Below are 25572 nucleotides of genomic sequence, written 5' to 3'. Positions count from 1 at the left end.
TTCCCTTCTCAGCAGAGCTGGAGCTTTTGGCTGATGTGAAGGGCTGTTACTCTGTGCTTCTTTGCAGGAAAGCAGAGCCATTTCCATTTGTTTGCTAGAAGGCTGGCTATGAGAGACAAGCAGAAGCTGGCTGCATCTGTGGCAGTTTTGGAGTTAGGAGTGCTTGCAGTGACTGCTGACTGCAATGATGATGAACCCACCCCAGAGAGCCATTCACTGCACCAGCTTTATTGCAAACATCTGAGGGGACTCTGTCCATGTTTACCATGTAATGAATGAAGACAGTGGTTGCAAGAATTAATTGAAGACAATACAAAATCAGTTCACCTAAGTGGGTTGGTGGGAAGGCATTTCCAAAGCAGAGGAAGAGGGTGATCTTGCATTGAGAACAACCACCCTCTGTGTTCCTTGGTCCATGCTAAACTCATCATCTAGATCATTCAGTTCTTTAGCAAATGCCTGACTTTCTTTCCAAGCTGTACTTGCCCTATCATGAGCTTTTTGGCCAACAATAAATGACCATGCTTTTTGGGTAATTTTTTGAAGATCCATATTTTCCCTGCTCTCTACACACCCAAGCATCCTCAGTGCTTTTCCAATTGAAACAGTTCAGCATAGGAAATTGGTCCACCTCTTCCTACTCCTTGTCAAACAAGTAAACATCTTGGGGATTCTTGGTGTGAAAAAAAGCTTGATTATATTAAAAGTAAAGACAGTCAATGAAACTTAAAGTTTTTGGCTTAAATCAGTGATGGCTGAGGTCTGTTGATTTTAGTGAATTTCTGTCTGCAGAGATGAGAGCTGGAATTATATAAGTGCAAAAAATATCTCTTCATTCTGTAGGCTCTGGAAATACTGTTGGCGTAAACCACTGGAACAAACTACCCAGAAGTGAATTCTTTCTCTCTTGACATTTCTAAATAAGACAAAATGCCTTTATGGAGAATATATTTTGTTCAAACAGAAATTATATGGCTCAGTGCAAAAGTACCTGGATGAAACTCTGTGGCCCCTGCTATACAATCAGATGTCTTTTTGGATCTCAGATTAAGTGATCTTCAAAGTTTTCTTCGTCTTACTTGTAGCAGTCTCGCGTTGTTGGTTATATTTCCTGCTTTTTAGCAAAGACTGTAGGCTTTTGGGGAGCCAAAGCCTTTCTGGAAAATTGCCTACAGAAGGACTGTAGAGAAGTTAGTATGTGGTTGAGGGCTACTGTCCCACTCTCAGTAATTCTGAATAGTTATTGATATATTGAATGACTGGAATAAGAAGTCATTCTCAAAAGAATATGGAAGTCACTCTAACATGCTTAAAACATGTGAAACATATACGTAAAACATATGTGAAATATATACATAAAACATGTGGAATAGCAGACGTTCACTCGACATGGGCTGTTATTAGGGTTCAGTGCTGACTTGATTTGAGGTGACTTTCAGGTTCTACTTCTCAAAGCTATTTGCACTTTTAAATTTTTTTAAATTTTTTTTATTTGCAGCTTCAGTCACACATTGCAGAATCAGGTAATATTTGATTCTGAATTTATAACTTACTGTTACAACTCTGAACTTTGGACATTTGTATATTTTTTGGAGCGGAAAACTGGCATAGAAGAAAACAATCTCCTGAAAAAACTGTCTGGACTTTATTCTCAAATTGGATCAGTTTAGCATTGGCAAGTGGCCACTGGTAATCAATCTTCTGATGAAACAGGGATAGACTGGCTCCTTTCCTTGGGTTAAATAGCTCAAACCAAGGTTTGGTATCAGTCCTTGGTGCATAAGTATCAATCTGTAAATAGAGTTGGCCACATTTCTACGAGGAGCTATTTTGACAAATACAGTGTTGTCTGCAGATCTAAATAGAGTCTGAGGGGAAGGGCAGAATTTACATTTCAGCTGACCTTAAGGAAAGAATTTATATCATGTAGGATACAGATAACTTAATGCTTCGGAAATGCACTTGCTAGGGATGCACTTTCTGATGAAAGATTGTCATGGAGTACAAACAGAGACAGCTAGATGCCCTAGAGCATGTATTCTTCACTGATATAATTTCAGCATAGTGAGGTAAACACTTTGCTAATGTAATGCTTAGATGTGTCCTCTGTCATAATAGAGTACAAAATCCTAAACTTTTGTGCTGAACTATGGGGGCTGTTATTATTACATTTTAATGTATTTCAGAAAAAAACCTCAGTGACCTAAGAGAAACTGTAATATGCTAAACAATTGTGTTTTAAAAGCAGTACATAAAAAGTACAGTTTCCATACAAACTCAAATCCATGAGAACTCACAAGGTTTTTAGTGACATTATGACTGACATATAATAGCAGTAATGACAGTTCCTGTGTCATCTTTATGCATGCTGTACATGTTTTGATTTCCTGATACTGTTTTTCAGAATGAAATCTGGAAGGTATTTCTTCATTTCAGAAATGAAGGAGTTCTCTTTGTATACACCTCCTTGAATTTCTGCAAATTCATTCTTATTCACAGAAAATTTACTTAAAAAGAAGTGCAGACTAAAAAGTTTGGCATTGATTTGGAATTCATCCCAAAGGATTAATGCTTGGAAATCTTCTTGCTGCAGGTTCCAGCTTTAATCCAGGCCAGACCACTAGTGAAAGTCTTTTAGAGCCAGTAAGAAAATATATTTCAGAGTTGATAAGACAATATCAGATGTGCTGATAAGAAATTGGACACATTGGATCGTGGAACCCTGATCACCCTGCAGTGAGGGTGACCTTTTCTAATCTCGTTTTACCAATCTGAGCTAGGGTCACTTGACAACATCCCAGTATTTGGTTCCTACTCATGATGGATGCCTCCTGATATCTAGGTTGTACCCAGAAAGCTGGCAATCCCTCTTCTCTCTGCTGGAATCTGCATGATATCACAGTCTGCAAGCTGTGTTACTGTGCTGATTCTTTTGATGTGCCCAAGGCAGGCAGGAGTGAGAAAACCTTTGGAGGTTGTCCAGCCTGATAGGAGAGGATGGACTGATGCATCCTTAGTATTGGGAGCTGCTCTAGAATATGATCTTCTGACCCAGTCAAGCCTCTTGCAAGGGTAAATGTCCCAGTTTGCCTGTCTACAATTTCTTCTCTATCTTCCCTTACCTTATGTGTGCAGATGCCTCTATCTGGAGTATGCATCTACACTAGTGACACATTTATTAATTAGTGTATAGTGGGTTTTTCCTCGGTGTTGTATTTAAGGAATGCATAAGGTTCACTTGTATGTCTGTCCATCCACAGCAGTACAGAAAGTCCTATGTTGCTCCTCAGAAAATGAACCTTACCCAACTTGTAAACCGGTTCTTTAACAGAATAACAGAATTGATTCTGAAATATAATTTTGAAGTCATTGTCTGCTAATGGAGTGGATTTGCTTTGAGACTTCCCCTTAAAGAGAAATCCTTTGTCAGCATGACAGACCCATTTAATAATATATGTCACTGGGAATAAACATAATGTATTTTATTGGTGTTCCTACGCATTTAACTGTGGAGGGAGGTGAGCTCAGACATTGAATATGCAAGGCAACAATTGACAATGTAATGTACAGCATTTGCTGGGTGTCCAGCCAAGGATTTGCAATGCTTTTAAAATGATACAGTACATAGCAGCTATTTGATGTGCCAAACCACAGAAGATGGTTGATGATGCTTATGGAGTGGAAGATACTCTGTAAGTAGTCCCTGTAGTGTATTTACAATACTGTACATTTTGCACATGCTATTTATTATCCTGCTTGTTTGTAGTCTTTTCTTTCTGATAGTATATTATCATGAACAGAGACCCATTGGGAGAATTTTCCTTATTGTGTGATAGGAATTGTGCTTCTTGCAGTCTCCTTCCATAAAATAATTTTCAGCAATGGACAATGCCGAAGCATTTTATTACCATATAGAAGAGTGTACTGGAAGCAAAATTCAATGTAACAATATAAAAAAACTCCAAACAGCGCGAACAGAAAACCAAGAGTAGCACCCCAAACACAAAGAGAATTGTAGTCTTCAGGGAAAGGGAAAGCTGATGTTTTAAACATCTTTTATTCTCCGTAAATTACTTTCCTTATTTCTCCATTCATTTTTACCCCCCTATCCCATCCCATCCCATCCCATCCCATCCCATCCCATCCCATCCCATCCCATCCCATCCCCACATTTCCTTTGTATTGACTTTTCTCATCCTGACATGCTGATGAGTTTTCTGCTGCAATGAAGACATGACCTGGCTAGTTGTGAATTCACCAACTCACTTGCCATGAGCAATGCCAGAATCCAGCATATGTTGGACACCCTGGAGGTGCGAGTGCAACTGCTGTGCTTCTAATAATGTCTACACTGGATGCTACATCTCAATGGCATTAAAATATCTGAAAGCTTCTAGGGGGCTGCCAGTGTGGTTTGTTGTCCAAATTTGTCTTGATCCTTGGGACAAGAGGTGACTTGGCATTTGTTTTGTATGTGGCCAGACACCCTGCAGCCAGATTGAGTGCTTGCCATGTAAATCTGATCCTTCGTTAAAACTCTGTGAGAAATCCTAAATTTCGCTTTATTTTCCCCTGGTAATTTATCCTGAATGATGCCTTGAGTTCTGTTCTGTTTTCACTTGCACTGGTAAATTTAAGCAAATCAGTTGAATTCTATTACAGGGGAGCTAATGTGTTTTTAATGTTATCCTCAAAACCAATTAAAACAAACAAAAAAGAAGTTTGTCTGGTGTTGCCTGATTTGAATTATTACAGAAATATCTAAGGTCTACATGTGGGTTAGCTTTCAGTATGAAAAACCCTACAGGACTGAGACTTCTGTTCTTCAAGTTCTTAGGCAACTACTTACCTTTAACCTTGTGAGTGTCCCATTTGAAGGTGGAACTCTTGCTTAATGTTAAACAGGTATGTAAGAGTTTGTCAGGCTCAAGTCTGCAACTTCCTTCTCCTCTATGGTTTACTCTGTGTGTTTGCTAGGCAACTTTAAGCAATGCACCTTTATTCTGTTTACATCAGCTGTGGATCCATTTCCCTGTGTTTGTGGAAATCCACATTTGGCATTTTCAGAGATGTCTGAGCCAAGTTCAAACCTCAGTGTTTGGATATGGGGTGATGGTAGACACATGTCTTGTCAGTTCCCCAGTTTTGTTATTTTTTAAAATGTATTTGATTATGAACTGGGCTTATATAATGAAAACAAAACTTTCATTAGTCTGGTTTGGGAGGGACTGCGGTTGAAAATGGGAAAGAGAAAAGGATCATGGGGAGGGAGTCAGGGAAGGTTGAGGGAAGACAAAAAACCAGTGGTGCTATAGCCAGTCTGGAGCAACATTTCAGAGATTGTTCAAGGGCTGGGTCTCTCCAGCTCCTTTGGAGAAGTGGACTGGTGATGCAGATGTGTTTCTGAGTCTGGGCTGCAGTTATATTTCTGGCTGGGCGTGAGGCACCCTGAGCAAGGGGCTTTGGAAGCCAGAGTATGCAAGAGCTGTACCTTTTAAAGGCTCCTTTCCTCTCACGCTTGCAACTTCCCAGTGGTCAGAAGAGGATACCTGGTCCCTGCTGTAGCTGGGCTCCTCTGTTTTTTCAGAGAGAGGGAATAAGGGAGTTAGAAGGATCAAACTGAAAGGGAAATAATAGTACCTTCAAGACTGCATTTCAGATTAAATAAAAATTATTTCATTTTGATACTAAGTTTTTATAGATTTGATGGCACCATGGGACCTGATCAATGGACAGCCAGGGGTGAGCAAAGCCTGTCCATATTTATCTTTGCTAAAGATGTATTTCACAAGTCAGAACTGCAACGCTGGGTAATTACAATATGTGGATCTTAGCCAGACAGTCTTGGACAGAGTGGCTGACCAGTCACATCTGTTCTGTGCCTTCTCCACAATACCTCTTCTGAGGTTAGGAGAAGTAATGAACTTAAACCAGAACGGATTATTTATGTTGATATGCAGAGCATGAAAGGAAAGTAGGTTGCGGTTTTCCTAAGCCTAGAAAGACAGAGAAACTAAACTGTAGGTGAAATCTCTCTCTCTGAAGATGAAGGGCAAGATTCTCAATTGATGTACATCTCTGCAACTTGGCATCCGTGAAGCTATGTTGATTTACACCAGCTGAAAAATATGGAAGGGAACAATGCACTTTTTGTTTAATTTTTATGTGATCGCCAGACCATCCGTCACATTCAGTTGAAGAGGAATAACATTTGGTAGATGTTTAGTCTTGATTTTTTTTTTCCTGAAATGGGAAGTGAATTAAATGAAGACAGAGTAAGGCATTTTTATTATTTAAGCTAGCTGAACAGTCTGAAAAATATTAAATTAAAAAAAATTGTCAAGTAAAGTATTTGACATCACAGCAAAATACAGTTAAATGAATTATTTCTTCAAAGAATTGTTAATAGGAATTTAGAGAAATTGGTTGTGCTGGACATGACTGGATTTGCAAAGAGTTGGTTGTGTGAAACTGTCTGGCTAATCCATCTCTTCCACAACATATGTTATATAGCCACTGCCTGTTGCGCATGTATCATCCACTGGCACCATTCAGTGCTGAATGTCATCAGGGGACCCAAGGTACAAGGATTATCAGTTCTGTTTTAGGGACTGGAATGAGACTTGGGCTGGTGTCTGTGTCTACCTGCTGAGCTCCTTTTGCCACAGTGGTGGAAGCTGTGCATGAATTGCTGCATGCCCTTTGCAAATGGCTTGCCCTGAAGGGAGGGTGCTACAGTGGTGGCTTACTCAGACACAGAGGCACTGTGCCAAGGCAACAGAAATGATTTATGGACTACGGGCCCAGCTAACCCAAAGGAACAAGTGATTGTAAGGGGCTGCTTTCTGTTTCTGCCTAAGCCTCTTGTCAGAGGTGGTGGGGATGAACAGGCAGTGCCAAGCTGCTCTCTGTCTCCTGTGCAGGCAATGTTTGACTGTAAACAGCACTGAAGACCTGGCAGACTTTTTGTCTATCACTAGATATGCATCGGTTTTGACACAGACCACGAAAGGACTGGTGGAGCAAAAGTTTTGGAGCAGATAATTTCCTCATTTCATTGAGTTGAAACTCTGGGAGTTCCCATTTGGGGCTTGTTCCACTGCTGGGGAATACATATACTAAATTACCATTATTCCAACCTGATGCTAGGTTACAGTCCAACCTATATTACCTTTAAAAAAACAGTTTTTAGGGTGCTGCAGTTTAATATGGAAAAAATATTCCTAATGTATTATTCTCAAGGCTACCAGCCAAGTTCTGCAAACCACCCTTGCAGTCAATGGCAAACAGAAGTGTGAGAAATGTGCTTCCTCTTTCATAGGCCATTTTGTAATTTCTAATAGTGGTAATGTGCATCCAAAATCAGAAAAGGATACAAGTATGTGATGTTTTCAGTAAGGCATGAGTTAAAAATCCCTAAATCTGATCTTGGAAAGTCTCAGTGGATTTGGAAACACTGAAAAATCCAGGCTTACCTCCCAGGCAGTATGACTAGGACAAAGAGCTGAGGAGTCCAGGAACAGACCACCTCGCTGCTTAGCAAGGCAGGTGGGGCAGGGTAATGGTGAACCATCCACCAACCAGCCTTGATATCAGGGGATTGTCAATCTGAAATGAATTTACCCTCTGTGAACTTGAGGTTAACTCAGTGTGAACTGCAGTGGGAAAGGAAATGCCAATGAGCACAAACCCCTTTTCTTCAGCACTGGGAGCTGATGTTAGAAAAACAAGGAGATTTTCTGGCAAATTGCTTCTTGAGGAAAATGAAGGAGAAATGTTCTTTGGCTTCTCATGATGGGTGAGCAAAATTTGAGTGTGCACTTTTTTTGACCTACAAACTGCACGTGGAATGCGTATTTTCTTGTGCAAGTGTGGAAGGCAATTTAATGTTATGCCCTTTGGCAAGGGATGCAGTTCATCTAGGTTGAAAGTGGAGAGTTTCTTCATGTAATATAGCAGCTGAAGTGAGTGAATATTATGTGGGTTGTGCTGGTACACAGTAGTACACCAAATGTTGCTCACACAGCTTTAGAGGTGTTCAGTCTAATTCAGTGGCTGCCCAACAGGTTTAGTGCCAGAGACCTATATAAGAATATCCTGCTCTTGGACACACAGTTCCTTAAAACATAAATCCCTGTGTGTGGTTACTGCACAACCAGCATCTGACTCACTGCTTCGCAAAGCACTTTTAGTTGCTTGGGAAACATGAGGATATGCGCTACACAAACCCAGAAACTGCGGTGCTCCTCTAGCAGTCTACAACCTTGGAGCTGTCAAGAAAACTTTGTTCTCTTGTTACCCACACCACAGCCACTAGGAACTTCATGTGATGATCCACACAGAGCCCTGTGACTCCAGCCACTCTGAAGGCATCCCCTTGGTGTTCCAGCTGATGGGGAGCCCTCAAGAGGTGTTAGTAGCACAGTCCACAGCTATCACACAGTTTTCTTTCCATACAGCAGGGGGTAGTAAAATACTCAGAGACTACATGTGCAAGAAAAGAGCATCAAATAGTAGAGCAACTGAATGGAAAACAAACAAAATGTTTATTTTTAAACTGAGCTAAATCCATATAATTTTCAATAGGGAAACTTTTGAGTCCTTGTAAAACAAGTTCATTAAGGGCTTGAATGATGCTATTTAAATGTGTAATGACTTGGCCTGTTAAAAACCCAACATATTGATTGCTGCACTTTGAGGATGAAAGTATTAAACATTTTAATCGTGCTGTGCATGTTTAGGATGCAAACAAAAGTCCTCATTGTGAACCTGCCAATTAAAGTAGCTGCCAATAGGGAAAGGAGACATGCCTGTGGCTTTCTTTGGGTTAGCTGAGGTCATAGCTACAACTAATGCAAAGGTTCTTAAAGAAGTTTGGCATCTGAACTCATGAAAATCCCAAGCAATATTTCTCTCTTTCTATTAAAGATTTTGGAGCTGTTTTGGACTGACAACAATGTTTACAGAAAAAGATCAAAGATTTTTTTTTTCTTTATATTATTAAGAAATATATAACACTTAAGAATGCAAAGGACAGTCTGAAATGTTAGTGCTAGAAACCCAGTTACAGGACTGCTCTTGAGCTTCAGAATATTGTACATTATAATTATATAGTCCAACAGGGAGCTCATAAACCATCGAGGAAACCCAGGGGAAGCTGGTGGGAATAGTTATGTACTTCTAGTCAAGGAGTGGTTTAGAACTTGACTTATGGTTTTGAAGTAACAATTTAATTTCTATTAAGTCATTGCCTCCATATTTCTATAGTACCATTTATCAGTACACAGAGTAACATCACATTTCTCTTCCAAACAATGAAGAAAAACAAATCAAACTTCTCATTTCCTTAAGAATTCCATAGATATGCATAACCTGTGAAGTTGGTTCCTAGTCACGTTCTTACACCAATTTAGCCTGATAAGATCTAAATCCCAGCACACCTATTCCAGTGTATGTTTAGAGTAATCTGAATGGCAAACACCCAAGGTACACTGGTGTAGAGAGCTGTGAAGAGCTGAGTCTGGCTCAGTGTTCTGAATTGCAAGAGGAAATCTGTACTTAAACCCATGTACGACATGGGACATGTTTATTTTACATTTCTGCAAAGGTTTTAAAATTTAACATCTAAATTTTTGTCTGTATTTGGTCTCAGCTGATGTGGCTTCATAGGAAGATTCTGAAGAAGACACAGAAGTCCTTTGGTGAATGTATACTGAACTTGTGTTATATAATGATTTGAATTTTATTGGTAACTATTGCTAACGATTCTGAAGTTAAAAAAAAACAACCTGTAAGCCAAATCTACTTTATTTTCAAGAATCCCCAGCTATCACTCACATATCCTTGCCAAATGTGTCATTTCTCTTAGCAACAGTTTAGATGACTTTAACAAGTATTTTTAACCTGTAAAAGAAAGTCATAGGGCTCACTTCTGAAATCTGAAGTTCTGTACAGATACCTAAGGGCTGGATTCAGTGATAAATTGCTTCCACTCCTGACAAGACCATGGAAGCTTTCCTTGCAGGGAATGCTTAGTAATCCAGTGAAAGCGGTTTGGATGGATTTTTGTCTTTCCAGTTGAATCTGGCTTTACTTTCTTTCTAGTATTATAAATTATTGTATGTGTAATAAAACATGTGCACCTCCTGAGAAAAATGTCAATTCTACAGAGAAAGAGGCTGATTCAAAGATAACATTAGCTGCAGATGTATTTGTCTGTAATTCATCCACACTTTAAATTATCACCTAGGTTATCTTGGAGCAATAGAATCTTGGTAGCCATGGTTTTACATAAAATGTCCAAAATTTCACTTGCAGTTTTGCCTGCAGACAATTTGTAGTGCAGTCTTTAATGCTCTTTTAGATCCCTTTAAAAATAGATATTTCTGGAATGACAGATGCATTGGAGATAGCTGGTATTAACCCGTCAAAGTAAAAAACTGTCCAGTCTTTTGCATCCACCTTGTCAGTGGTTTCTGTCATCCCTGTGGGTTGTATAATGCAGAGTGATGTGGCAACAGCTGAATCTGGTTGAATGTGTGCCAGAACCACAAATATGTTGCTGAATATAATGTACCTTTTTTCCATCTAATGAGCAAAAGCACAGATGATACACAGGGGTTCTCACATCCCACTCTATCTCTCATTCCCATCTTTGGATTGCCTACCAAGTGCTCCAAGTGCAAACTAACCTCTGATTTTGATATACCAGATGCTGCTATCTCATTTAAACTTGTGTCTTTTTAAAACATATTAATACTTAGCAATATCAGTTAAATAATCTCTTTACTCTTAACATTTATTTAATCAGATGGGTCAGGCATACCTGCAATGAAATCACATTCTTAGTGTCCCCTTCTAAGCCTTCCACAGCATCCTGTCCTCTACAAGGCTCTCTTTTAGATGCTGAGTTTCATGGGGCAAGCATTACTTATTGCTTGTTCAGTGCTAAACACGTTTTCACTGTTTTAAGTTTAGTTATAAACTTCCAAAAATGTACGTATAATAAGAGTTTTACCTGACCCACTGCCTTATTATTGTTCTATAACTGATTTTGATCTTTTGAAGAAGTCCTTTTAATACCACTGTGGTTTAATTCACCAGTTGTTGAACTTTATTCTGGATTAATAATTTTCTAACATTAAGTTTGGATTTAAATTTAAAATAAGTTTCAAAAGGTCATCTTCTAAAGAGATACTTGTGCGGCCATCAAGAATGAAAAAGGGAATGGATACATTCAGTTGTTCCAGAAGCCTCCTGGTATAGGTATAGGTAACCTATAGGTTAGATTTGAAATTTAAAAAAAAAAGGGAGAAGGCTTGAGAACCTATTTTTGTGTCAGATCCACATGACTGGCAGGAATAAGAGTGTTGTTATCACTGGGGGTGAATATCTTTAATTTTTGGTTAGGAACTGGGGAAATATAAGGAATCAGAAAGGAAGGCTATAGCAAGTCTGATTTTTGCTGGATTTGAAAGAGTTCAGAAGGAAGCTAGTGTAGTCATAAGCAAATATTTTATTTTCAGTATTCCTGGACACATCTTCCATTTAAGGAAGGCTTGGGATAAGGCTGGGGAACTGGAAAAAAACATGTCAGAGAGAGTACTATGGCGTAGGCAGGAGCATATGCTTCATATTAGGTATTCCAGTACAGATTCTTCCTCTCTCTACAGTACATGATAATTTTAGGGCTAGGACTGGAATCAGGTTTCCAGAAAAAAAGGTAGAAAGCCTTTTTATTCTTGCATTTTGCAAGGCTGGCAGAGATAGGATGAAAGTGTGCATAATTGGGAACAAATGCCTTATAATTGGATTTAGTATACAAATTGGTCACTTTAAATAAAATAATAATTTAAAAAGAAAATTAGAGGAAGAAAATTGAGCTTAGGTTTAGGATGGCATTATGACCTAAAAGAGGGAATCTTCCTCTTCTGCCAAGCTCACTGTTTAGGATCAACAAGATCATAAAGAATGTTGTTTTCTAATGAATCTCAATTTTTCTTAATGAAATGTTTACTCAATTTAATTTCATTTTTTTTTTCTTAAAAGCAGGATTTAAGAAGAAATTGCCCATTGAGCCTAGCTTGTCACTGGGTCTGGAATGGCTTCAGTGGTAGGAATGCAGGTTAGCATCATGAAGGGGGAATGCTGTTATTCCTTATGGAATACCTTGTTCACTGCAGTGGGAAGGGTTATTTGGAGACTGGTTAGGGTCTGGAAGGGTTATTGGCGACTATACAGTTACTCTCTTTAATGCGCTTTAGCTGCAAGAACTAGTTCCCTGCCCATATAATAAATAGGATTATGGTTGGGGTTTATATCATATCTGGGAAGGAAAAGGTTTGACCTTGAAATTTAGGATGACAAGTTATATCAATAGCTGATGTTTCATGTTTAGAGATTCCTGCAGGGATTAGTTCTACAGTTGATTTTCAGGTTAGGTTAGAATAAATTTAAGTTTTGAGTGTAGAAAATAAGTCTTGACGAAGTCAAGGTCCTGTTGGATTCTTTATGTTCTCAAGTGATAGTATCCATTTCTCCACATGCCATTAATTTCTGCTGGGTTTCACTCAACTGTTGGTTACCTGGCTATAACCATAACCTTGTGGATGTGTAAGGAGTGGGAAACTCAAATGCACATTGTTTCCAAGAAGTTGTTAAACTCCATATTTCTGTAGAAGTGCTTACCGAAGAAATTCTTAATAATGAACAGCAATAGATGATGTTCACCCAAGGGTTCTAGAGAAGCTTGGAAGGTGGATTACTGTAAATAACTTTTGAAGGACCAGTGAACAGGAATTAATATTGTGTATTAGCAGAGAGTCAATATGGATTTTTAAGGGTAGGTCATGCCTCACAGATGTAGTAGCATTCTTCAGAGAAGTCAATAAGCTTGTAGCTAAAGGAGTAATGGTTTATTTAACCTATTAGGTTATATCTTTTAAAGAACCTAAGTCAGAGGATAAATGAAAGAGACAGAAGTCAGCAATAAATGGTCAGTTTTCACAGCAAAAGGAGGTTACCAGTGAAGTATTCATGGGATTTGTCCTGGGGCCTGCAATGTTCCCAATGTTAATAAATGGTCTAGAAACAAGTAAGAGAAATTTTTGAGGTATCTTAGTTTGCTGACAATATTAAGTTATTCTGAATGGAATGATAGAATCATAGAATAGTTTTGATTGAAAGTGACCATTAAAGATCACCCTGTTCAAACTCCCTGCAATGGGCAGGGGCATCTTTAACTAGATCAGATTGCTCAGGGACACATCCAACCTGACCTTGAGTGGGAAAGTTGTTCCAGTGTTTCATCATCCTCACTGTAGAAAATTTCTTCCTTGTATCTTCTGTAAATCTACCCTCTTTAAGTTTAAAACCAATCCCCTTTGTCCTAAGTCAACAAGCCCTACTAAAATGTTTGTCTCCATCTTTCTCATAAATCATCTTTAAGTACTGAAAGACTGCAATAAGTCTCCCCAGAGCCTTCTCTTTTACAGGCTGAAAAACTCCAAGTCTCTCAGCCTTTCATAGCAGAGGCGCTCCATCCCTGTAATCATCTTTGTTACCTGCCTCTGCACTTGCTCCAACAGCTCCATGTCCTTCCTGTGCTGAGGACCGCACAGCTGGATGTGGTGTTCCGGGTGGGGTCTCACCTGAGCAGAGCAGAGGGGCAGAATCCCCTCCCTCCCTCCCTGCCCTGCTGCCCACGGTGCTGTGGATGCAGCCCCACACACAGGTGGTTTCTGGGCTGCCAGTGCCCGTGGCTGGGGCATGTCCAGCCTCTCATCCACCAGCACCCCAAAGCCTTCTCAGCAGGGCTGCTCTCCATCTGTTCATCCCCAGCCTGGATTGACACCAGAGTTGCCTGAACCCTGGTGCAGCACCAGCACTTGGCCTTTTTGAGGTTTATCAGGTTGTCCAGGCCCCCTTTTCAAGTTTGTCCAGGTCCCTCTGGATGGCATTCCATCCCTCAGGCATGTCAACTGCACCATACAGCTGGGTGGTGTCTGTAAATTTTCTTAGGGTGCACTCAGTCTCACTATTTCTGTCTTTGGTGAAGACATCAAATAGTACTTTTCCCAGTACAAATCTCTGAGGGACATTGTGTGTCACTGATTTCCACTTGGGCATTGAACATCCATTATACCACTGAGCTGTCGACCACCACCCTCTGGGTGTGACTGCCCAACCAATTCCTCATCTACCAAACAGTTCATCCATCAAATCCATCCCTCCCAGTTTTGAGATAAGTTTTTTTGGGGAACCATGTCCAGGACCTTACAGAAATAAGTGTTATCTGTAGCCTTTCCCTTGTCCACTGAAGTGGTCATGCCACTGTAGAAGGCCACCATCGCTTGTTCTCCATCTACCTTAGCACAGCTTCTAGAAGGATCTGTTCCATTAGCTTTGTAAGCACAGAAGTGAATATGTAACATAATTTTACTGTGAAGAGTTATAGAAAGGAGTAGTATATGTAAAGTGAAACCAGGAAGTGTCAATTTTTTTAATAGGAAAGAGACGTACTTTTGCCTCAAATTGCATTTTTAAGCTGTTCAGATTCCTGCAACAAGATGCTGTGGACAGTGAAAAAACTCTCAGACTTGAAAAGTCCAAGAAGAAATCATTAAGGACTATTAAAGATAGAATTGCTACATCTGGTTAGTTGCTGCATCAGCCACAAATCCCAGGAGGCTGAAAAATATTCTGGGGAATTAGTGCTGTATATTACACTGTTCTCACTCTCTTTCCTGGGATATGTCTTAGACACTATCAGGAATGGCTACTGGGTAAATTGGAAACTTGATCTGGTAAAATAAAATAAGGGAGGGTCTTTATGAATTAATCTTGTGAAAAAAGAACCAAATATTCAGTGTATCTGATTATGCATAGGTGTTATTTGAATTTTCCAAATACTGCCATTATCAGTGCACAACACTTGCTATCCTTGTCATATTTCTATATGTTTAAAAAGACAATACAATTGCTTTAGTAAGATTAATTTGGCACTCTACACTCTGAGAACCTTTTCATATCACTTTATTTGGAATCAAATAAATCGTGTATTTTTTTTCCTTTTGGGTAACTGTCCTCTGTTCCAAAGTCAAAACTGAAAATAGAAAATTAGTTAATTAAAAGCATAATATATGTTACATATCATGAGCTGTCTTGCAAAATAAATTTCACAGTTGCCAATCAAGCAAGCCCACAAGTGAAACTACTCAGGTTTAAGGAGCTGCTCTCTCAGTTTTCTTTTTCTGCTTTTGCTGTGATTATAGTAAATTTACCACAGTACCATCACTCATACTTTAGGACAGGACCCTCACTGGCTGAAATCAGCAATATTTCTGTTTAGGCATTTAAAATAGTATCAGAGAGTCATGAAGGACTATTTGGGGCTTTTAGTTTCATGAAAAACCTAAGAAAAATACTGTGTTGCTCAGAAATAAATCAAAAGATTTTGCAAAATGTCAGGTGCAGAGAAACTTGTAGGAGATGAGATCCTCTTTGAAGCAATATGCTGTATACTGCTGGTTATAGGGTTTCATTAGCTTTATTAGCTTTATTTCATTAGCTTTATTAGCTTCAGCTTCTTAATTTGTACTCCCGCCATCAAGTCCTTGTCTCCATTCTCTCACAGACACTCGCTATAGTCTGGGTGCAGGAAGCTTTGTTGCTGTATTTTGCAAACACAGTAGAAAGTGGCAATATTGTTAGACATGTCCTTGGATGCCCTGTGACTTGCAGCAGCAGCAGGAGTGATGATCTTGTATTTAGTATCAAACAATAGCTCACTATAGAATTTTCTAAACTAGAGTTGGCTTCTCACCATGTCCCAGTACCAAGCTGGCATTTCACAATAGAGGAATCAAATGTCTTTTGGCAGCATCTGATGTCATCATTGCTTAGGGCCTGATCTCAGAATTTGGCTGTCATGAGTCACTTCATCTACTCAGTTGTGTAAGACAGAAAAAATGTGGGCATCAGCAATGCTGTGACCTTTATACAGTTTTCAACAGATTGAAAGAAGGCAGAACTGTTATTACTAATTTTAAACTGCTAATATATATGGGGCTTCTTCAATCCATGAAGCTAATGAAAGTCTATCACCAGAAGTATACACCATATTAGTTTAAAGGAAGTCTCATTTGAACCCAAGAACTCACAAGCAAAATGGCAGTGGATGTGCTTGGAGAGAAGGGTTGCACCTCATTTTGCACTGTCCTGGGTGGTGTATTTGCTGGCTTGAGGGAAGGACAACTCCTATCTTCCTTTTGGCATATTAGCTAGAGTTGCATTGAGAAGCAAAAAAAATTATAACTTTTGGGTCCAAACATCATGTTTGGTATTCAAAGTTATAGTTTATGCTGAAGATCTACTGAAATTCTTCAGAAGAAAATATTCTGTATAATATGCATTTATTACTAATCTACAAAACCTCTGAGGCTATTGGGATAAAACTGGAATTTCTTTCACAGCTTGTGATCTGGCCAATCTGGTCTGTTTGTAATATACAATATCACTTGTGGAGCTTGACTGGTATAATGATTGGGTGCTACTTAAGTAATATTTGAGCAGGAGTTAAACTGTAAGTGAATTGTGGGATGATTTCATATGGTGGTCATCAGCCACAGACAGTTATGCGAGGAAAAGGGTCAAGAGCTTCATATTCTGATCCTTTCCTATATTCTTCTACCTTTAGTAAAGTTATGTTGCTCCTGCTTCCTGTCTTATATAGGTACTGATCAAAGAGAAGAATAGAGTGTTTGTATAAGAAAGATGATTTTTTAAATATAAACATTATATTAATAAACAGTAGGCGTTAAAAGATTACCAAATTAAACAAGGCAGAACAACTTTAAGATTTCAGAGTTATCTTCACTGTGAATTGTATGGTACATGTTGATGCCTGAAAGTCCATTCTTTTGGGGACATGCATAAAGTTTTTAATGTTATCTTTCTGACTATGATAGCTGCAAATAAAATTTTTAAATGTGGTGTTTAAGGACTACAGCAGGATAAGATTTGACATACTAGCAGTTTGATAACTGCTAGTTGTGCCAGGCTTTTAGTTTCCAAATCAAACCTTTTGTCTGTGTCCTTCTGGTGGTCTTGGAGAAATTGCAGTGATGTAGTTGGGCCATGGGGTTTCATCAGTGAAACTGGGTAGGTCTGTTCTGATCTGTTCCCACTTGAAGCTGTGGTTGATGAAATGTTTAGTCTCCTTCTGTTACAAAGATCACAGTCATTTCTGCACACCTCATGCTGCATTGTACATACTCAGAATCAGAATTTATCTCTGGCAAGAGCTGTGCTTCCTGAATTATGTTTGGCATGCCTGTTCTCAGTTGTGAAGTATTTATCCATTTCCTGGTGTCAGCTGCTGAATCCAAAGGGATTATGGTCCCTTTTAAATAAAATCCAATCTTGTCATCTGCTACTGAATCCAAGAATTATTATCACTTGTTTCATGGGCTTCTTATCAACAGCTTATTTTGGCCTATTGGTCTTGAAACATTTTCATAACACCTCATCAGCACCTGATTTTGCTAATTCATGATGTGGCTGAAGTTGAAGTGAAGGTGGCTCTGCCTTCTAGTTTGATTTAGATCTATTGCTGACTTAATAACATGAGCAAAAATGGCAGCTGAGCGTCTGTCTGCTTTTTTCTGTAATAAATGTACATAAAGAATCTCTGCATCTGTTAACTGATGCTGCAGATTGCTTTCCTTTCAGTGGAAGTCTTTCCAAATGGTCTCAGAAACAGCAAGAATAGATGCTTGTGGTTGTTTTTCCTGGCATATCAGTGGTATATGGAGATACCTCATTTCTGCTTCCTCTGTTTCTGTCACTGTAGTTTATAGGTTGGCCATTAATTTTTCTGTCAAATTGCAGTCTGGAGCATATGTGTTAGATGGCATCTACAATACATGGCACCTGCATGCTCCATGCTGTTTGCTTAGTTCTGTATCAATACATTATCATTATATTTCTTTCACTGATCACTTCAGTTGCCCTTTCGATGAGTAGCATGTTTAGACTGGGTCTGTTGCTTTAAAAATGTAGGATTTATTTGCTTCCATTCTTTCTGAGGTTAATTGTGGGTGCCAAGAATGAGAACTCTGCAGTATAAACTTTTTTTTTTGCAATTACTTATTCAGGTAAAGTCAAAACAAAACACTTTTGTATCTGCTGTTCTTTCTACTGGGCTCTTTGAATATGCTGATGATCTGTTCCAGCATTTGGGGGCATTATTCCAGCAGGATTGTCCTGATCATCTTCCCCCCACTATAGCCCCTCAGTGTCATACCAATGATTTTTTTCTCCTTCCATTATAAATTCTGCAGGGAGACTTAGTTCTGGTGTTCAGTTTTACTGCCTGGACACAGATTTTGTTTGGAAATCCACCATACCTGGCATCACTCCATGTTGATGATTTCCTTTGTTTCTCACCCTTATTTTGTCTCTTTGTAAATTGTGTTTTCTATATTGTTGTGGAACTCACAAGATCGACCTCTGCTGTCATCTTCCATATGCCACATGCTGAGTAGTAACATAAGAAAACAACACATTTCTTAAGGCTTTAAATTGAGAGAACTGTAACAGAACTGAAGCCTTGTGGCAAGCCAGTGTTCCCAGATGGGAAAGACTACATTTAAGGCCTTTGGTGCTATTAATTTTTAAAGGCTGCAAAGAATGAATAAAGTGTGAGTGAGGCCTGATGGCTGACAGGGATGGAGGGGCCTGAGCTAACCGTGCTACACCAGTGCCCCTGACTTCTCCCCTGGCTTCATTTTGGAACAGTTTCAACATGAGGTCAGGGAGGCATTTCCAGTGGGAATAGACTTGCCAAAACATGCCTTTATACTCCAGTGCTGTGCTGACGGTGATGTGGTGCTCAGCAGGTGTAGGGGCTGTTACAGAGATATTTGCACTGGGAGAGGTAGGATTCAGGGGCAGGGCTGTTGAGCTATTTTGAGTGTTTTTCTCTCTTTTTAGCCCATTCTGATTAGCTGATATCTGAGGGCAATATTTTTACAAATTTATGATGAAATGTAATCATTCTTTGTTGCAATTCTGTCTATATTTACAAATTTCCAGTTCCCTGAATGTCAGAAGTAAACATGAGAGGCTCATTGCTTTAACAGTCTCCTCAGATAATTGTCTACCCTAAGCCCCTCTTTCTTGCTTCATTTCTTTATCAAAATCATCCTACATGCTCTCTAGTTGTCTCTGGGGCTTTCCTGCTGCCTGCTCTATCTGTGCCTGTATTTTTCCCCTTTCTCATCCTTGGTGAACTCAACTGAACAACATTCATTGCCCTGAGTTTGAACTTAGTCCCTGAGGAAAATTGCAGTGGTTGGTTCTTTTACTAGACCTGTGTTTTGGGTGCTGACCTTCAATGTTTTTTCTCTTCCATGTAAGTGTTGTAACCAGCTTTTTACATTTAGCCTACTACGTTACATTCAATTAAATGTGACCCCTAAATTCAACTCTACTATCAGACAGATTAACTATTCCTATTTATAAATGTCACTGTTTTGGTTTTTTTTTGTATGCTGTCAAACTGCAGTTCTCCTTTTCCCCACATCAAATTTTACTTGTTTTGCATAGACCCCATGTTTCAGAATAGAAAATAATTGACTTTTAGGGTCACTCAGGGAAGATATTTTGTTTTCCCAGGTTTCTGGGCGGGGCACTTCAGCCAATCACATTTGTTGAAGAAGATCTCTCAGACATTTCAACTTGGCCCTATTTCCTGCCAATAGCACCTGGCAAGAGAGCTACGTAAGTTAAATTGCAGATATAGTAAAGATTTATTTTAGGTAAAGACTGTTTGTAAGATGTTTGTGTGCCAAGTTATGTCTGGAGTAAACTTTTATAGCAAGCACTAAATCAGAAGCAAGCAGTACAGAAAGAATTGTAAAGGAGAGTGAAATAGAAAGGCTGACAGATCTGTAACTATAATAAAAATGGTTGTGGAGAATTCTATGGCATTAACTTAGATAATTGCCAGAGTCGTAAAATCCAGATTTTTCTGTCTTCAAGACTCCTGGGAGCTGCTGGAGAAGAAGAAAATTAAATGTAATGGTTCATATATAATTCAGAATTTTGTTGCTTTTTATCATTCTCAAAAGAGTAAAAGTGACCTACTTTCTATACGTTGTAGTTTAGTGGGAAATTCCCCCGACTCCCAGTGTTAGCATGCTTGTTCTCCTCTTAAGCAGGTGCTAACTCCTATCTCTGCTTTACTACTGCTGGCATAGTATGTGCTAAATGTGTTGTGACATTCTTTCCTCTCAGTGTATGGTGGAGATGGTTGTGCTCCTTCCCAAATTCCGGTTTTGTTAAGCTTCTGGGATTAATGCAGGATCTAAATTAATTTTCTGTATGTTAGTTGTCAACCACAGTAGAAGTGATTAAATAACAAGCTCTCCTTTAAGACTGATGTTTTTAGAATCAGTAAGTTGTATGTAATGATGACTTAAAAGAGGAAAAAAAAGATAAAGCTAAAAGACATGGATAAAAAGGCACCACTTCTTCTTTATTTTTTACAATATATATTGGAATAGAGTGTGAAAGAATAATTAGAAATGTTCTTGGAACTCAGACAAGAGTCAATATTAGCTCCATTGTAAGGATGGATTAGAGCTGGAAACATTTCAATCCAGAAGGCTTCTTCCATTCCATGTTTACAAAATCCAAGGAGGACAGTGTAAAAAATCTGGGTGAGGAAAACTAGGAAATTGTACTTAAGGTTACACATCAAGGCTGTCTTCATTTACAGTACAATACTTCAGAAGTTTGTTAGAGAGAGTATGAAACCAGTCAGTTCTGATCCTGCCCTCCAAGAAAAGCCAATGTTTAGTTTTCTGGATCTAGCTCTATGTGGAGGAAAAGGAGAAAAATTTAATGAGTTTATACTTTTCCATCATGTTGCTGATCTTATTGATGATTGCGAAAATTAAAATTTTTCACTTCTTTTCCTATTCCCTTCATAGATAGAAACAGATAAGAGAACATGTTAATCCTCTTTGCTGAAAAAGGAACTTTATTGACCAATAAGGGATTCTGGGCTGTAGGATGGAAAGTGCTCTAGTTATTTTTCCAAAGAGAATTTGCTACACAGTTTGATTCTCAGGTGTACATACAAGAAGCAAAACAAAATAATGCTTTTCATTAAATTAAATGTACCTTTTGTCCTATATTTCATTAAATGAAATATTTGCAGGGAAATATTTGAAAAATAATAATGATTTTCTTTAGCCATGTTCTATTTAGTTATTTATTTGAAGTAAGCAGTTTCCTCTAGCTATGGATATTAGACCAGTTAGCAAGAGGACTTGTTCATATATTTTTACTTTTGTGATCCAAGTCTTAGGAGTTGGGAGTTCGGTTCCAAAGGGAATGAATTTACTTATGCAGGACACGTTGTTCAAGGAGCTAATACTTACAGTAAACAGAGGTTGCCTAATTGTTGAGTAATGCTACAATAGTTATTTCCAATATTTTGCAAGAAACAATGTTCATGCAATGTTTTACCACTAGCAATTTGTTAGTGGTTTTAATTTAATGCCAAAAAAATTGCTAAGTGCTGTAATTTCAAAAACATGGAGCATCACATGTTGAGAACTATACCCTCTGTATTTTTGTAAGGTAAAACATACATAAAAGAGGCACAGATTTTTTTTTCCCATTAATGGTACTTTAAAATCTAAATAGTGTAGGCACACTTTTGTGACATCACAAATAGTAAATTGTATCCATTGAAAGGAGATGCATGTGTATGCGGGTTAAAGACAAAGTCTTTAAAAAATGCTTAAAGGAGGTCTGCCTCCAATGAATTAGGTCAGGAAGGCAGATACAATCTGAAGTGGCCTTATTTTGTCTTCTGTTTTTGGAGAAGTGATGTGTTTACATTATAGTCACATCAAAACTAGCAGTACTACAAGTCTACATGCAATTCTTTGTGCACTGTATTACATTTATTGTGATTGATATTTGAATAGAAAAAAATATAAAGTGAATGAAAATAAGTTATCTGTAAAATGTCCCTAGATCTCCCTCACTCCAGATCCTATAAAAATTCAGAATACTGCTCTACTTAGTGTACTTTTTTGTAGCTTAACAGTGTCACTAGAAGTTTTCCTTTCCACTGGAAATAGGAGGCAATTTGCTAGAGCAGGTCAGCTTTAACAAACAGTCATATTAATGCAATTATCACCAAGTTCTTCCATTTGAGATAGAAGCAAATTCCTATTTTAAAGAGGGATAACTAAAGGATAACACAGATAAAATTCTTTTGAAATGTCTTACGCTTGTTAAGTCACAGAGAGAAGCAAAAGGTTTTATCTCCTATGCTTTTGCTTTCTCTACTGCTGTGACATTTATGTAGGTATGTATATCTATATAGATTTACACATATTTACATGTCTATATTTAATAGAGACATAATCCTCAGCTAGATTTGATTAAAACCTACTTTTCTCTAATTAGACATTTAAGTCCAAAGTACTGGAGACTAAGCATGAATATTCTGAAGGGGAACAAGGAGTTTCCCAACATTTCTTCCACCAGTTTTACAACTGTTTGATTGCTGGTGCAATCCTATCATTATCACCTTCTTTAAAAATAGCAACATAATTGTTGGCCTGAAGTTAGTAAATTCATGTGTATTTTTTCATGTGGTATAATACTGTGCATACCTACATACACTCAGGTTTTTTTCACAAAAGTATCTACATTGCATTAGCTGTTGTGGGTTTTCATTCAGTTCCAAGCTGGTTGGTCTTTGTCTGCTTAATTTTGTTAAAATCTGAATAAAACTTTAGGTGGCCCTTTGGAAGGCTTGCCTTCAATGAGGACCTAGAATTTAGGATATGAGACGTATTAACTGGGTATTATTTCCATCAAACTCTCTCCCAATTAACATCCACTCGTGCATGTCCAACTATAAAAGTAGATTTCTCCATATTTTCTCATCTCTATAATCATTAATTTTTTAATAACTTGGAGCAGAACCGGTACCAGGGAGTCTGTGTGGATGCACCTGTGCAGAAAACCCCATAAATATTTAGGTATTCACACTAATGTCACCTTCTAGATCTTGCTTTGCAGATAATCTGTTCCTTTAAAATACTCCATGTCTCATATTATTTGATGAAGCATAGAAGAAGATTGGCTTTCCATACACATGGTGGTACGTGGAAAAATATCTGTAAAGGTTTGTCAGACACCTCATGAAATTTTTGATGGAATGCTAGCTTGTTAGCTTAAAGGCAAAGTATGGAGCCATGTCTTGTAACATGGAGAAAAAGCCCAGTTCTGATACAATCACATAAGGAAAGAAGACTGCAGGAAACCTGTGACTCTAGCTAAAGGGACAGGTTAATTGTGATGAAGATGCTGGCAAAGACTGTGCTTTGGGGTGGAAAAGTGAGCATACAGTTATCTGGAAAATGACTGTGAGGAAGATGCTGGCAAAGACTGTGCTTTGGGTTATCTGGAAAATGACTGTGAGAAGGAGATGAAGACATGCCGAGCAGGACATGTTCCAACCACCCAAATGCACATCAGGGGTGTGAGTGCTTGGGCAGATGTCTGCAGCAGTGCAAGATATGATGAAATCACAGATGCAGAACGAAGTAGCTGTTCTTTGTTGCGAAAAATGGTCCCACATCCTTTCTTTGGTGTAGTTAAAAGAGCTTAAATAGAAAGCAAAGGAAGATACAAAATAAAAGAGAAGAGATTAGTGCAAAAAATGCAGTGATGAAGAGGAGCTAATGAGGTGGATTGAGAGGTGGAAATGGTGTTAATGAAATGAAAATAATACTTCTGTAGAAATTATATATGAGAATGATGGAAGTCAAATGAGAAAGCTGAATATAATTCTGTTACTGTGGAACTGAATAGCATGAAAGGAAAAATGAAGGAAATGTCAAGGGGGCAGCAGATAAAAGAAAGGCTGTGTTAGGGTGAGATGTCACTGAGGAAATGATTTTCACACTGATTGGTGTATTTTCTCCAGTGTGTTTCACTGCTTATTGCCTTTCAGATCTAATAGCTTTCTGTTGATTGGATGTCAGAATATTTTGTTCCACAAAGGAAAGATTTGCTTATGGGATTTCATATACTTGTTTTGTGTGCTATTTCTTGTCATTAATCATGTCTTCTTCCTACTGCCCTTTAAACCTGATGTAATGCTGGTTTATACATCTCCTCCTAAAGAAACACTCAACATGACCAAGTTATAAAAGTATTCTACAGAGTTTGCCAACACTTGAGGGCAGGAACACTCAGACATTTTTGAATTCTTTGGTTCTAATTTAGCACTAACTGGAACATACCTCATCTCCACAGTGTTATTTTCTTTAGAAAAGAACATTGGTTTCATATACAGAACAAAAGGATAATCATTAAAACCCATCTGTGGGCCTCTTTAATAAGCAGAAGCATGAGATAACCCAGAGAGCTTTGCACAGCAGTACATTGAAACTTCATGTCAGGGAAGTTTGCAATGCTCAGAGATTGTTGGGAAGTAAGAAAGTAGAAATCCTTAACTATTAACCAACTGAACCAGTAACCAACTAAAACTCAGTCCACACTCTAGCAGATATGAATGTGTCCTTTGATACTGCATTCCATATTTGCATATCTAAACATTTATGAGGAACTTCTTCCTCTAGAGGAGTCGAGATACATTTGACATAAATAGTGCAGCCTTTTCAATATCCACTTGACGCACAAATATTTTTCCACCAGTGGACATTGCTTGGACCAGTACTGCTGTGATATACACAGTGTAAAGCTGGTCAAAAAAAGGAAAATTTATCAAGCAGGAATACAAATTTTGGAGCGTGAATTATCAAAAACACTTACCTTCCATGTAAGGGGATGCTAGAAAATGAAATGTTATTATTTTAGATTTAGTTGCATAGGAGCTGGTAAAAATTCAGATTTAGATATTGAGGACACATATAAACACTTAACCATATGATAAAAAATTGTATTTAATATATGAACCATTATTAGTAAAATTAAAAAGAGCTGGTCACCCTGTTTTTCTGGGTTGTCTGTACGGTTAAAAAAAGTCCAAAACTGCACCATTTTGCTGTTGAAAATGGGTGACCTTCATATTTCTTTTCCTGAAGGTGAATGTATATGAAAGAGATAAGCTAGAATGTCAACTAGCAATATGTCAGCTATGGTATGTGGGTTGTTCATATCCAGGCTGTTGCCAATTAGAAAATGCAAACTAAATGAAAAGCCACTTCTCCATGGTGTAAGGTGGAAGAACCTACATTGCATTCATGGCAGGACTAGATGAGGTACTATAAAAGGCTGCTGTATTTTACCCCTTGATCTCTAGAATACTGTAAGAGGGAAAAAATATGGAGAACCTTGAAATTCAGAGCCAATTATTCTTCCCAAGTTTTGCATGGTTCTCAGGATGGTGAGTAATGGGTTGCTGTTCTGCACAGCAGCACAGCTGTACAGCTACTGGATTTGCTTCAACAAAACATCAACTTTTCAATAAAAAATTGGCTGCAAGAAGATAACAGATGTACAAAAGAAAAT

The sequence above is a fragment of the Geospiza fortis genome, unplaced genomic scaffold, assembly GCF_000277835.1.
Source record: "Geospiza fortis unplaced genomic scaffold, GeoFor_1.0 scaffold23, whole genome shotgun sequence".
NCBI lineage: Eukaryota > Metazoa > Chordata > Aves > Passeriformes > Thraupidae > Geospiza > Geospiza fortis.
Note: the sequence above shows the minus strand (reverse complement) of the source record.